Source organism: Lactuca virosa, chromosome 5, assembly GCF_052849685.1.
Source record: "Lactuca virosa cultivar CGN04683 chromosome 5, Lactuca_virosa_CGN04683_v6, whole genome shotgun sequence".
Taxonomy (NCBI): domain Eukaryota; kingdom Viridiplantae; phylum Streptophyta; class Magnoliopsida; order Asterales; family Asteraceae; genus Lactuca; species Lactuca virosa.
This window is the reverse complement of record NC_136430.1, coordinates 219,500,244-219,515,720: the sequence shown is the minus strand read 5'-3', so window position 1 is coordinate 219,515,720 and position 15,477 is coordinate 219,500,244.

The window sequence follows — 15,477 nt, the reverse complement described above, 5'->3', positions numbered from 1 at the left end:
TACAATTGATAATCAGCAAGTGAATCTCATGGACATGGGTTGTAGTGGTATGCTACTCTAGCGCTCGTGATCTACTATTAGGTTTAATGATGTTTCTTGTTATATATGTTATTAGGATTATGTGTGTTTCAATTGTGTTAGTGGTAATCCAGTTTGTGTAGGTAGTGGTACTCCAGTGGTGGTTGTAATGGTAATTTTTGGATGTATTTTGAAGTCCTGGTTACCTGTAACAGGCATTTTGGTATGATATTGGTGAAATGTAAATTGAAATATATGTATGATAAAATCAGGCATGAATGGGTTATAATTTCTTGCGTTCATTGGTGTTGATTTAGGGTAACTTTTGTTTGCCTTAGTTAATGTTAATTAAGTGTAAGGCGCACCAACTATGACAAATGTGCATGAGGTCAAAAAATGGGTATTTTCGTCATTTCCTCTTTATAAGTACTTTTCTTCCTTACTCGACAGTTGTGACATCCCCAAATTCACGGTTATTTTAAAATTTTTATTTATGCTTATTTGAAAATCAGATTATTTATTTAAAGAATAATATTGCGGAATTTGTTCCCAGAAAAAACATGATAAATATATTATCAAAGCATTTCCGAAGAAATGTATTTTGTTTATATTAAAACTTTGGGATGCCATCGTCAATACAGAAACATAAGCATAAACAGACCTTACATTCATTTACACTAGTGATCTACATCTCCTTTAATCTCTCAGTGTAATGTAGCTTCGTATCGACACATGTGATACAAATAAACTGAGTGGGTCAGGTTGGGAAACCTGGTGATTACATAGGGTTTTCAGCCCACAATAATAAAGTTATTATGTTTCATCATCGAACAATTAACCCAATTACCCATCCCCATTATATTCTTTATTCTTACGGATCTACCCTAAGAATAATCTATTCTTCATTTATTCATTCCTAAGAATTATCCTAAGGAATAGGCACGAAGTCCATCGCTGCCAATGGCACAGCTGCCAATGTCATCTATTGGGCACAACTTCCAATATTATCATTTAGGCCCAGCTGCCAGGATTATGACGTTCTCTATTAGGTGCAGCTGCCGATATTATCATTTAGGCGCAACTGTCAGGATTATGATGTTCTCTATTAGGCGCAACTGCCGATATTATCCTTTAAGCGCGTCTGCTAGTATGTTTAGAGTACATCGTAGTTCAAAAACATCTACAAGTTGTGGCGCAGCTGCCAATATTCATCTACATCATCTTTCATCCCTCATCATTCATTACCCATGTTCTACCCAACATATTCGTAGATATAAAATGCATATACATTTTAAATCATTTAAAACATGTATAAATCATTCATCCAACATAGATATCAGGAACACAAATAATATGCACACATAGCATGTAATTTATATTAAATACTTCATATCTATTTGTAAGATGAAAGTAACTATGCACTCACTTGTTAAAGTGGTGATTCCAACTTGGACAACGCTTTACTTCTTATCAATATAATTTCCTTTGACGAAACCTAGTATTATTACTAATAGATTTTAGTCTAATATTTATCACGACAGTTTACGAGCAATATTGTTTTATAAGTGTTAAACAATACTTTTCTACCAATATGTACAGACAGGGGCCAGACATGAAACACCGGAGGGCATGACCATTTTGGAATTGTAGCACTTCTGAAAACCAACAACCCTATGCAGCCCTTCAAACCTGATTCCCCGTACCGTGAGTAGTTAAAAGATATTATAATAACACTTTGTATATTACATTTTATAATATATATTGTTTATAAGTTCATAATAACGATAATGAACTTAAACATAAGCTATACTTAAAGTAGGGTAAGCATAACTCACTTACTAGGAGGTTTGGCTAGGAACCGGGCTCTGCGGGGGCAGAACTTCCGAGCGGAAAGCTCTTCTTCTCGGAGCCTTCTGGCGCTCCGGGACTCGCCTCTAACACTTAGGAAGTGTTAAGGAAAGGAAGAGAGGGCTTGGGGTAATGGGAGAGAAAGGATAAGAATGGTGTGAAGAAAAAGGATGATTTACGCCTCTATTTATAGGCTGTCTAGGGGCAATTCACGTCGTGAAACTTAAATTCACATCGTGGACTTGCGTGGGCACCAAGGCTTCGCCTGACGCTGACACGTGGCGCCGGACGCAGGTAAAACAATCAATTTTTAAAAAAGCATAACTTTCGCATACGAGCTCCGTTTTTTACGTTCTTTATATCCACGCGTAGGCGTTGACAAGATCTACAACTTTCCATTTGACTCTATCGGCTAGTTTTCGATCGATTTTAAATTTAACAGTATGAGTAGATTACACTATTTAATAATCGTGTAAAATTCATAACTTCTACATATGGACTCCGTTTTCGAATGTCTTTTTATCGTTGAGTTCCTATTAATAAGATTTTCAATTCTCATTTAGGTTTTGTCGGATAAACATCGATCGATCTAAAATTCGAATTTTGGTTGTGCACTGTTGTGCTAAATCTTAGAAAAATCATAACTTCCTCATACGACGTCAGATTTGGACGTTCTTTTTATGCACGCTCTCAGTTTAATGTATACTATGACTTTTGTTTAGATCACTAAGGATGAAAAGTATTTTATCACAAACTCACTTTTTACGATTCTCGGTGTTGTGTCGGTTTTGACGTAAAACTTCCACGGGTCATAACTTCTTCGTTATAACTCATATTTCAGGGTTCTTTATATGTACGGAAAGCTTGTGACATATACTATAACTTGGTTACGATTATTTATTATAAATAATATTCCATCAAAAAGTTATTTTTGACGCTTACAGTCTCTAAATTGACTAGCCTGAATCTGCAGGCGTTACAACAGTACCTATCTTTTTCCCCGTGATTGTTTGTTTTTGGAATTAAAGAGCCCTTGGAATAACAAAGAGAAAATGGTGAAATGCTTATTTGGATGTGTCTCCATAATAAGAATGTCTTCCACTCCGTCCAACCCTGGAAGACCCTTCTATGCTTGCCCCACTAAGGTGTGTGTTAGTTTCGTTATTTGTCCACTGTAGCCATAATTTATTTGTTTGTTCCATTCACAGTCTCTCACTCGAAAATTCTTTTTGTTAGGTACCTCGTAATGGTTTTATTTGTTGCGTAGAATAAGCAGACACTAAGAATATGAGTGTTGAAGCAGTTATGATTGCAGGATTGGGTAGTTCAAAAAAGAAGCTTGAATCAACGATTTGGAAGTTGAAGATGTGTGTTTAGTTGTTAGTTGGATTGTTTTCTTCGGCATAACTGTTTACAAGTTGTAATAGTTTGCTGATGTTAATTTCCTTTTAATGAAAAGTACTCTATTGTCCATGTATCTTTATTTTATTTTAATAAAACAAACAATGGGTCTGTTAGATGGGATCCCATGTTAAATTCGTAGTTTATTTGTTAATAGTGACATTGGAAATAACTTCAACTTGAACAAATGGGACCATATGTGGTTAAACTAATGTCTAAAATGGACTCCAATACCATGCACGTCCATAACTAACACACAATCATAACCACATTCAAACCATTAACATTACAAACAGTTGTACATAACACCAAACATGCAAACTTATTTCGAAACATCACAAGTACATAACACCAAACATCCACACTTAATCTGAAACATCACAATTTGATCCTAAATAACAAGTACATAATGACATACATTGAAATTTAATTCATATTCAAGTTCCATTGGCTTGTCACTAGTGTTGCCTTCACCATTCTTACCCTCAACCCTTGGAGCAAGTTTTTTCTTGATTATTCTTTCAGGCTTCTTTCTTTTCTTGGTAATTACCTTCTTACCCCTAGCTCTTTGCTCATCTTTACCATCCATTGCCTTCTTACCACTGCTTCCTTCCCCATCATTACCATTAGTGCCCTTATTACCCCTAGCTCCTTGCTCATCGATTCCCTTATTACCACTAGTTCCTTCCCCATCTATACCACCTTTTCCCTTTCTTACCACTGCTTCCCTCATAATCTTTACCATTTGTTCTCTTCCTTTTCTTTACCTTGAGTTTTGTTGGTTTTTCAGCTTGAGAAAATGTAACCTTGTTATGTCCTACTTGCTTGCATACACTACGTATAATTTTTTCCCAACCTTTGACACAGTATGTCTTGCACCCCTTTCACTTGCATCCTTTCTTCTATTAACTTTAGGTCTACCTGACATTTTTCTCTTCAATGGTGGTAAAGGTGCAATGAATTTCGTAGATGGCCACATATTGCTACTATTCATTCCACGCATTGGATACTTGTAGGTGTTCTTGTAAATTGCTCCATAGTACATTGGATCCACATCATCACCAACATTACTATTTAGGTATGAGATAGTTGCAACTGAATGCATACTTCCATACCTATTTAGTTGCCACACTCTACATGAAGAAGTCTTCTTATCTACATCCACAACATAAGACTCTGCCAAATTTCTTGTTTCAAACTGGTTTAAACCAGTTGGTAAAACCTGCCAATACATGTTTAAATTGTATACAAGTTAGTATATAGTGTAAGTAATCAATTAAAATTCAAAATTAAAGTTAATACCTTTGAGCTCTTTTCAACTGATTCAGTAGGATTGTAGTAGTTGGACATGGTTTATAATCAGGCCATGAACAACCTTTAATGGTCAGATTGAATTGCCTCTCCATAACATACTGATGGGTTTTAAGAATAAGAACAATCCTATGTGCTCATACAAACCCTAATGCTTGGATCTAGGTTTCTCTATTGTACATGCTATGAATCCAAGACTTGCAAACCCTAATCTAGCATACATAATTCAAAAATTAACTTAATACATCAGATCTAGATGTTTACCTCTTCAAATATTGGCTTAGATCTTCTTTTCTTCTTCTCTTGAGCTTAGAGTCACAATTGTAGCTCTTCTAATGGATCACAAACACCTCAAGCAAGAAGGCAACTTTGAGAGAGGAGGGATGATGCTAATTTTCGGCCCTAGGGTTTTTCTTGGAAGCAAGTGGCCGAAAATTGGAGCCTTGGGGTCTTATTTATACTGTAGGGTGCTAGGGTTTCAGTCTAAACCCTAATGGATACCTTAGCCACCAAGTAGCCCAAGGAACCTTCTGGAATAAGGCCCTTGGACGAAAACATGATGATCCCTCATCATAATTTTGTTCCCCCTTAGTCCATTAGGTTTCCCAACCCAAAACTCAACTATCACACATTTGACAGTTTGTACCCCTTTATTTAATTAATCTCTTTTAGTCACCAAATTAATTCCTAATTAATTTATGACTAATACTAATTAAATAAATATGATTTCTCCTTTAATATATTATTCTTATATTATATTAATAAACCATAATATCCTCTCTCTTTCCTCAAATTACCTTGTCAAGTTGCTTTGGTGAAGGCAACCCAAAAGGACCATGCATAACCGGGTCAAGTACATACCAAATATAGTTACGGGCTTAGACACTAATCCAACAGTCTCCCACTTGGATAAGTCTAGTAACTATATCTCACATATGACTTCAGAATCCGGTTAGCAATCGTAACTCTTATACGCTTTTGTTAACTCTGATCAAAATCCTGTCCTTCAGATAAGGGATCGTATAATCCTCTGTTCCAGATATCATACTGACAATACTCGTTGTCCAACATTTTGTTTCTCGATCTCTGATTTATTCGACATAGAATTTAGTCGAACACATCAACTTCATTCTGACCGGGCCCGACACATAAGTCAAACTAAATCATCGAGTGGCGAAGATATCGCTTTTATTCTCTTAGAATAAAAGGTACAGAAAAACTTCGACTTATATGCTTTTATCATTTACTAGCTAAGTTACACACAATAATGCGTTTTATAACATCAAGTTACTGATGCGTTTTCGAATTATCAATGCATAATCAACTAGCAAACAATAACCATATCTCTAGGTTTAAAGATTATATGATATTATCATCTTGCGATCACTTGTGATAACTTTCATGAAGTGATACTAGCAAGTGCGGGTTTATTCCAATGCTCAAAACATATTTCATAAGCACTCATAAACTTTGTTGCAAACCTTTGCTATGTCTAAAACCTTTTAGACAATCTACAAACTAATTTATGACAATCTTCTTTCATATCTACTTCCAACATATGAGTGATTGTGGACCGTTTGAATAATCTTATTATTCAGGAAGTCAAAACATGCAAAATTGAAACAATAGATAAATAATCAACAGAAGATAGTAACTTGCTTATAAATAACACACCTTTATTTAATCATCAAATGTTGAATACAAAATTATCCATTACAAGTTTCCTACCTATCTAATCTAAACTAATATCGTCCTTTAGCCCAACGCTCCTAGCGTGCTTCAAATGCTTGACCGTACTCAGTCCCTTCGTAAGGGGATCTGCTGGGTTATCTTCTGACGATACCCTCTTCACAACGAGGAGTCCCTCTTCTACCCGATGTCTAATAAAATGGTATTTCCTGTCGATATGTCGAGATCTGCCATGATCTCTTGGTTCCTTGGTCAAGGCAACCGCTCCTTCATTATCACAGACAATTCCCATGGGCTCCTTTATGGACGGCACAACTCCAAGGTCTCCAATGAAGTTCTTCAACCATATAGCCTCCTTTGACGCCTCGCTTGCCTCAATGTACTCTGATTCGCACGTTGAATCAGCTACAGTCTCTTGCTTGGAACTTTTCCAAGTCACTGCTCCTCCGTTCAGGGTAAAGACCCAGCCCGACTGTGATCGGTAATTATCCCGATCCATCTGGAAGCTAGCGTCACTGTACCCTCGCACCCTTAAGTCATCACTCCCACCGAGGACTAGAAACCATTCCTTGGTCCTTCGTAGGTACTTAAGAATATTCTTGACAGCAATCCAATGCGCTCTACCAGGGTTCCCTTGATATCTGCTGACCATGCTCAGAGCGAAGGCCACATCAGGGCGAGTACAGGTCATAGCGTACATAATCGAGCCAACTGCGGAAGCGTAAGGTACTCGGCTCATATCAGCTATCTATGCCTCCGTACTCGGGCTCTGAGTCTTACTCAGTTTGGTATTGCATTGAATTGGCAACTCCCCTTTCTTGGAATTTTCCATACTAAAACGCTTCAGTACCTTATCCAAGTATGTATCCTGACTGAGTCCTATCAGTCTCTTACTTCTGTCTCTCACTATCCTTATTCCCAGAATATACGAAGCCTCACCTAGGTCCTTCATAGCGAAACACTTCCCAAGCCAGGACTTGACCTCCTGCAAGGTTGGGATGTCGTTTCCTATGAGCAGTATGTCATCGACATACAATACGAGGAAGCTCACTATACTCCCACTGGCCTTGACATATACACATGACTCATCTTCGTTTCGCAGAAAACCAAACTCTTTGACCTTCTCGTCAAAACAAAGATTCCATCTGCGAGACGCTTGCTTCAATCCATAAATGGATTTCTCAAGCTTGCACACCCTATTGGGATGCTTCGCATCGACAAAACCCTTTGGCTGATTCATGTAAACATCCTCAGCCAACTTCCCATTTAGGAAAGCGGTTTTTACGTCCATCTGCCAAATTTCATAATCATGAAATGCAGCTATTGCGAGAATTACCCTAATAGACTTTATTTTAGCAACTGGTGAGAAGGTCTCATCATAGTCAACTCCAGGAGTTTGAGTAAAGCCCTTCGCGACCAATCGCGCTTTATAAGTGTGCACTTTCCCATCCATGTCTGTCTTCTTCTTGAAGATCCACTTGCACCCGACTGTCTTACGACCTGGTACATTATCAACCAAATTCCAAACTTGGTTGTCATACATGGACTGAATCTCGCTGTCCATTGCCTCTTTCCATTTAGCAGACTCTGAGCCTACCATGGCTTCCTTGTAGCTATTAGGTTCGTCCAGATTTACTAGTGTACTATCACTAATAAACGTATCCCCGTCAGTAGTAATATGGAAACCATAAAACTGGGGTGGAACAATAACTCTACTCGAACGTCTAAGAGGTAAGGACTGGTCAATTGGTTGAACAGGAGTTTCCTCCTCAGGTTGAACGCCAGTGTTAGAGGTTCCTTCATCTCCTTCATCTTGAAGCTCTTCAAGGTCAATCTGACTCCCACTGTCTCCTTGACTTATGAGTTCTCTCTCTCTGAAAACTCCTCTCCTAGCAATAAAGACAACATTGTCACTTGGTCTATAGAAGAGATAGCCAAAAGACTTATGTGGATAGCCGATGAAATAACACTTCTCACTACGAGGTTCTTGCTTGTCATGAGTCTCTCGTCTTACGAAAGCTTCACAACCCCAAACCTTGATATATGCTAACGAGGGAGCTTTCCCTGTCCACATCTCGTGAGGTGTCTTGGCAACCTTCTTGGTGGGAACTAAGTTAAGGATATGGGCGGCAGTCTCTAAGGCATACCCCCAGAATGAGATTGGTAACGAAGCACGACTTATCATAGAACGAACCATGTCCAATAAGGTTCGATTACGTCTCTCAGCCATACCATTCAATTGTGGCATTCTAGGAGGCGTCAATTACGAAACTATTCCACATTCTTTTAGATAGTCGTGAAATTCAAGACTTAGGTACTCTCCCCCTCGATCAGATCGAAGCATCTTGATTTTCCTGCCCAGCTGATTCTCCACTTCATTCTTGAACTCTTTGAACTTTTCAAAGGTTTCTGACTTTTTCTTGATTAAGTAGATATATCCATATCTGCTATAAGCGTCTATAAAAGTCACGTAGAAGCGACAAGCGTACCTTGTGGTGGATCTAAAGGGTCCACATACATCCGTATGTATGAGATCCAATACACCCTCACCCCTTTCACATGAGCTAGTAAAGGGTGACTTGGTCATCTTCCAAAGTAAACAAGACTCACACACGTCATCGTCCCTAAGGTCGAATGACTCCAAGACTCCATCCTTTTGGAGTTGGGCTATGCGTTTCTTGTTAACATGGCCAAGGCGACAATGCCATAAGCATGCTTTGTCCAAACTTGTGGACAAATCAATATTCAACACATTATTTCCTAAATTATCTATAATTAACACAGATTCATAAATCCCATTACAAGGTAATGCATTGAAATAAAAGACACCATTCAAATAAGCATTAATAGAACCATTACTATTATCAAACGAATATCTGAAACCTTGTCTAAACAACCCATGAAAAGAAATGATGTTCCTTGCCATTTCTGGCGAATAGCAACAATTATTTAAATCTAGCCCTAACCCATTACTCAACACTAAGGAATAAACTCCGATTTTGATTACTGGTGAAGACTTCTTGTTTCCCATGATCAAGTTTATCCTTCCATGCTCCACTTCCCTACTTTTTCTTAGCCCCTGCAAATCAGAACAAATGTGGTAACCACATCCAGTATCAAGGACCGATGAAGTAGCAAGTGATGAGTTATTAGATTTAATTAAATACATACCTGTAAAGGTGGGCTTTATCTTCCCATCCTTAATGTCCTACATATATTTTGGGCAGCTTCGTTTCCAGTGGCCCTTCTGGTGGCAATAGAAGCACTTTCCTTCCTTGGGGTCAGAAGAGGGCTTAACAGAACCTGATTTGGTCCCACTAGAAGAGGAACCATCTTGGGTCTTACCCTTATGGTGGCTCTTAGAAGGAGCCTTCCTCTTCTTTCCCTTTTCTTGGCCAATTGCCAACATAGGAGCAGCTACAGTAGAGGATAATGCAATAGATTTGTCCTTGAGGTTGCTCTCAGCTATCCTCAGGAGCCCTTGAAGCTTACTTAGGGTGACCTCTTCCTTATTCATGTGGTAGGTCATTCTGAACTGGTTGCAACAGGAAGGCAAGGAGTGGAGGATGATGTCGATAGCCAAATCCTCATCAAACTGAACATTAAGTTTGAGAAGACGATCAACATACCTTTGCATTCTTTGCAAATGAGCAGTTAGGGATTCTCCACTCCCCATCCTAGCGGTGATCATGTTGGTGATGATCTCATAGCGCTCTTGCCTCGCGCTTTGGTGGTACCTGTCCAGCAAATCTTGGTGCATCTCATATGGATACATGTCCTCATAGGACTTTTGGAGTTCGAGGTTCATGGTGGCCAGCATGATGCAATGAACTTTCGTAGCATCACGCTCGTGGGACTCAAAGGCGGCCAACTCTTCAGGAGTAGCAACTTCTGGGTTGATCTTTTCGAGCTTCTCATCGAGGACATATTCTTTGTCCTCGTAGCGAGTTATCATGCGAATGTATCTCATCCACTCATTGAAGTTTGACCCATCAAATGTCACCTTTTGACACAGGTTCATCAGCGAGAATGATCCAGAAGCGTTGTTGTTTGCGTTTGCGTTTGACATCTGAAATAGAAAGGAACAAAGTTTGATTAGAAATGAATCCCCAATTAAACACCCAAATGAGAAATTAGGGCTAGGATCCAACAACATTATTTACAACTTAGAAAAGGGATGCCGTAATCTAAAAGTAAATAATTTGAAGGTAAGTGAATGACGATTCACTAATTTTCACCATGAAAAACGAAAAGAGATTAAGTTTTAAATGTATTTGAAAATTCCTAGATTTCTTTTGAGATTCATTGAACATTTCAATGGCATGTTAAATCTCGATATGCACTTCAAATTTGCGACTGGGATGCCGAGGATCACAAACAAGTTGTGAATAACCATGCGAATCGACATGGTGCACTCAATGTCTTTATCACCTAATCAATGTGCTGGTTAGCCACGCACGCTCCATTGATCTATGATAAACATTGAGCCACCCATTGTCACCAATGTCAATCCCAAATTAGTGTGCCGGTTAGCCACGCGCGCCCCACTAACGTTTGACAAGGGTACAAAGTGTAATTCCATGGAATAGCATCAATTTTCACATTTTACCCTAAAGTAACTAAGATTGGGAATTAAAAAAATTTGTAGTTACTTTGCAATATTCATTATACTTATAATGAGTAATTAAGTGCCCTATCCTATCCGTTCGGCTAACGACCCTCCACCAGTCAAGCAAGCGGTGGATGTGAGTGTACATCCATTAAGCACCATTTTATAGGCAGTAACCTTATACCCACCTTATAGACTGGCTTCGTGAATGAGGCCTACTAGCGATAAGACTAGCTTATTCTTATACATATATATATATATATATATATATATATATATATATATATATATATATTAAGCTTGTAATAATATAATAGTATAGGGTTGAATTTTAAACTTGTAAAATTCTAATGGTTTTGAAATTATTCAAAATTAAACTTTTAATCACAAAATTCAAATTTCAAAACTTGAGGACAAGTTTTTGAACTTTTCAAAACACAAGGGATCAAATAACAAATAATATAAATTAAACAATTTATTTTATGATTATCTATATTTGACCTAATCCAATTTTAGTCACAAGATAATTACCAAATAATTTAAATAATCCATATTTATCATATAAAGAAACTATTATTCAAAAGATTTGAAATTATCTTTTGTTTTGGCAGGGATAATCATTCAGATATAATAGAATTCAGATTTTATCTTGAAAAAACGATTTAGGCATTATTCCCATGACAAAACAGCAACAAAATCCCGGAATATCCTCTGTCTGACAGCTAAACTCGTCGAGTCCACATTGGAACTCGTCGAGTTCATCCAACTCGTCGAGTTTCTCATGGAAATCGTCGAGTTCATCAAACAGTTAGCACAAAAAACGATTTTCAGCAATCAAACAGTTAAAGCATCACATACAACTGAAAGCAATCATGGCTCTGATACCACTGATGGGTTTTAAGCATAAGAACAATCATATGTGCTCATACAAACCCTACTGCTTGGATCTAGGTTTCTCTATTGTACATGCTATGAATCCAAGACTTGCAAACCCTAATCTAGCATACATAATTCAAAAATTAACTTAATACATAAGATCTAGATGTTTACCTCTTCAAAGATTGGCTTAGATCTTCTTTTCTTCTTCTCTTGAGCTTAGAGTCACAATTGTAACTCCTCTAATGGATCACAAACACCTCAAGCAAGAAGGCAACTTTGAGAGAGGAGGGATGATGCTAATTTTCGGCCCTAGGGTTTTTCTTGGAAGCAAGTGGCCGAAAATTGGAGCCTTGGGGTCTTATTTATACTGTAGGGTGCTAGGGTTTCAGTCTAAACCCTAATGGATACCTTAGCCACCAAGTAGCCCAAGGAACCTTCTGGAATAAGGCCCTTGGACGAAAATATGATGATCCCTCATCATAATTTCGTTCCCCCTTAGTCCATTAGGTTTCCCAACCCAGAACTCAACTATCACACATTTGACAGTTTGTACCCCTTTATTTAATTAATCTCTTTTAGTCACCAAATTAATTCCTAATTAATTTATGACTAATACTAATTAAATAAATATGATTTCTCCTTTAATATATTATTCTTATAATATGTTAATAAACCATAATATCCTCTCTCTTTCCTCAAATTACCTTGTCAAGTTGCTTTGGTGAAGGCAACCCAAAAGGACCATGCATAACCGGGTCAAGTACATACCAAATATAGTTACGAGCTTAGACACTAATCCAACACATACAACCCAATTTCTTCTAACATTGTGATTATTGGTTTTTTTCTTGCATCTCTAATGACATTGTTAAAACTTTTAGATAATCCATTTTCAACTGAATCACACATCCTCCCCTCTTGAAAGAAAGCTCTACATGATGATTTTGGGTTCTTTTCCATAAAGTAATCAAATGCTGTAGGATTAAGTAGTTGTATTTCCTTCATGGCTGCAATCAATAAAGGCTCAGTGGATGCCTTGCATGCCTTCTACAACATCCTCTCATAATGTACACCACTGAATCTTTTCCTAAAGTTGGCAACAATATGCCTTGCACACTGTCTGTGTTCAGCAGTAGGCAATACCTCCTTCACAGCCTCCAACAACCCCTACACAATTTAAACTCATCTGTTAAGAAAATAAAATTCATTAAGAAATAACATTAAGTTGTATAGTAAGTGACATACCTTATGTTGATCTGACATCAGGGTAATACCAAAACCATTTTCCATTACTAGATCATCTTTAAGATTCTCCAAAAACCATTTCCAATTTTCTTTATTTTCCACACAAACAACTGCCCATGCTATTGGAAAAATAGGATTGTTAGCATCTCTTCCTACGGAACATATCAACTCTCCACTACATAACCCCTTTAAGAAACAACCATCCAAGTTTATTACTCTTCTACAACTTCCTTTCCAACCTTGCTTCAGCCCCTAAAAACATATATAAAACTTACTAAAATACGTCTTCCCATCAGGCATACTGTTGACATCCATTTTGACAGTTGATCATGGATTGGATCTTCTTATCTCCTCACCATATGACCACAGCTTGGCGTAATGCTCAACTAGTGTGCCTTGAATTAGTTCAATTGCATACTTCTTTTCTCTCCTACATTGTTCCATACTCACATCAATTCCAAATTTTTGTTTCACTTCTTCCTTAAGTAGCCTAACACTCATTTTTTGTTTTTGTAAGAATTGTGTTGTGAAATGACTACCAATCCATGCATAGTTTACAATTGACCCCATTTTAAAATTTCTTGCTGAATTATGCTCATCTATAAGAGACTTAATCTGGAAAGAAATTTCTTCACTAATCCATGAAGCCCACAATCTAAACTTGCATTGACCTGAACAACATTTAACTAAAAGTCTCTAACTATCATTTTTTTGTAGCACAATTGATACCCTTTAGCAACAACATAATTACACAACATATGTTTTAACTGTTTAGGACTTTCAAATCTCATTCCAAACACAAGGTTTTGCTTTTTCTAATGGACATTTTCATTAAAAGTTGTTACCTCCTCATGAATTGGCGCGTTTTCATTCCAAACACAAGGCGGACTGTCCGGAGTTGGCTGCTCCTTGGGGCAGAGCTTGTTAAAAAACACATCATTCAAGGTCTTGTTCAGTGGAATGCAATCTCTATCTTTAATGTTATCGTCCAAATTCCCTTGCACTTGCACTTCATCTAGGTCAATGCCTCCTTCTGTCTCAGCATGCAACTCTTTTATTACTTCACGTACACCAGAAAACTTGTCCTCGGTGGTGCATATTTTAGCTATCTCATCAACAATCCATTGATGAACATTAACACCAACATGATCCATGTATGCAGAAATTAAAAAACCACAATCATACCCTACTTCGATCAAATCCTGGTTGTCTTTCTCAGTTGCTATTATCCTCAATCCATCAGGGAACTCAATATCGAGCATGCAAAAGTACACATTAACACATGTCTTGTTTTCGAATCTTTGAATGAACAATAAAATTCGTTTTTGTCCATTTCAGCAAAATCCACCTCCTCAAACCTTTGCTCCGCTCCATCTGAATAATTGATCACTGTACCTCGTAAACATACCAGCAAAATGAAGATCAATCTTCATGTAGACGGCCATAGCAGAATCCAAGGGAGACTTTTTTCGAGGAATAGTAGAAGAAAAGAGAAGAAAGGGGCAGATAAAACTGACTAAAGAAGAATATATCTTGTAGAGGAAGGGTTAGATATCTCATTTAACGATACATTACGTGGCATGTGATTTGGCGTATGAGGTGACTTTTTTTTAATGACATGTACAAGATCACCTACTGATTGGGATGAGGGTCACCGGGTGACCCCTTCACTTTTTAGAAAATGGCCTTAAAAACCGGTAAAATTTGAATTCATGCCCTTATAAAACCAAAAAATAACACAAGGGACCTTTTAAACCAAAATGTGTAAGTTCGTGGGACTACAGTGACATTTTCCCTTCTTTAAAGTGTTTAAAGTTGGGCTACCTGATGACACTTATGCCAAACTTGTATGCCCTTCCCGACGCCTTTAAAACTTATTTATAGTAGAATGATCACATTATTTATAACTATCATTATAAAAATATCATTATACTATCGTTAACTTTGTCATTTTAAATTAATAATTTTGAAAACAATAAATAATATAGACTGAAATGAAGAAAGTAATAAAGAAAACAAAGTGTCGGACTGAGAAACGCTTTGTGTCAGTTTGATTGGGGATAGATGAAATTGCAATGCATTTCCTTTCAATTGTTTATAATAGCATCAAAAAAAATATTATTATACTATCGTTAACTTTGTCATTTTAAATTAATAATTTTGAAAACAATAAATAATATAGACTGAAATGAAGAAAGTAATAAAGAAAACAGAGTGTCGGAATAAGGAACACTGTGTGTTAGTTTGATAGGGAATACATGAAATTGCAATGCATTTCCTTTTAATAGTTTATAATAGCATCCAATTTTTTTTTTATTATACTATCGTTAACTTTGTCATTTTAAATTAATAATTTTGAAAACAATAAATAATATAGACCGAAATGAAGAAAGTAATAAAGAAAACAGAGTGTCGGAATAAGGAAAGGTTTGTGTCAATTTGATAAGGAATACATAAAATTGCAATGCATTTCTTTT